Here is a 1,408-nt window from a genome sequence, read left to right on the forward strand (position 1 = left end):
CGCACTCTTGTTGTGATAATCCACGTCGAAAATCGTAAAAAATCATCGCACGAAAATGTTCACGATTCAGTTCCATTTTTTGCCGAGACGAAAGTTTCATCTAAATATAAAATAAACAAATAGCGTCCGTGCGACAAAATGTTCTGAGTACGTATTTCGTCAAAAATGTCAAACTTTACGATGGAACCGTCAGATGGACTCACATGGCAGCAGTGTTGCCAATTCCCGAAATATAAATAGTGACCCTCCTATTGAGAGATTTATAATAGATATAACTATAACTTATTTTTGTATATACAGTAAAACGTATAGTAAATTATAAAGTTGGTGTTTTGGTGGTGTCTTACTTAATATTTACCTATTTTCTCTTCTTATTTTCATCGAAATCATCTGTACTGCAAAAAACTAAATTAAATTAATTCATTTTTGCATTATTAAAGAGTCTTTTTGTTATGTCGTATATATCGCAGCTTTTGTTATAACTATTTTATAATCTATGAATTTATGAACGATTTTACAAAAGCAGTTAAGGTAAATATTTGCGAAATTATTTAAAGGCCTTGATTGATATTTGGATTGGCTTCGAATCATCAGTTATGTCTAAGTCCAGAAGAAGAGACAGTTCTGTAAAGTTCACAGCAATAATAACAAGAAATAATGTTGTCGTTCTATGTAGCAGGAATGTTAGTATCTCCGAAAGATTCTTGATGCAAAACTTGAAAGTGACTGGAAGGTACATGTAAAAAGGATAGGAAAGAACAGGAACTAAAATATAGAAATTGCCAAAAAGAAGATATGAGGACAGACTCCAACCATTTGATCTTGCGTAGTATAGTGTAGTGAGGTGCATTTAATGTAAAAACAGCCGTGTTAATATATAAATATTATTAGATCAGAAATTAAGATAGGGCCAATGAGCCATTTACTCTACTGTACAAAATAAGATTGGCTAAAAATTGGAAGAAAAATAAGAAGAAAGGTTATAACAAGTAGAAATCTATAATAAAATCATCAATCATCTTACATATGTCTGTATGTAATACATGATTTGACTCTTTCCTTTTTTATAACGATTTATTACTTTAGGTTTGACATCAAAATTATTTCCAGTATTTTGAAATTTTATAATATATTATAGGACGGTCAGTATATTAGTTTTTTTTTGTCGATTTTGTTGAGAATTTTGAAAGGATTGAAAAAGAGAAAGTCAAAATATAATATTACTAAGTGTCACTGATGATATACAGTGACAACAAGCTGTACAAGAACACACAATCACCATTAAATTTAACTGCTATCGCATTTACCTCAACATATCTCGAAAAATGCATTTTAGTTAAAAAGCAAAAAGACATTTACTTTAGTGACACACATTTTACATGCACTGATAAAGCCGGGTCAAGATCCA

Source organism: Rhynchophorus ferrugineus, unplaced genomic scaffold, assembly GCF_030347505.1.
Source record: "Rhynchophorus ferrugineus isolate W39M unplaced genomic scaffold, kcgeb_rfMv2 rfM11, whole genome shotgun sequence".
NCBI lineage: Eukaryota > Metazoa > Arthropoda > Insecta > Coleoptera > Curculionidae > Rhynchophorus > Rhynchophorus ferrugineus.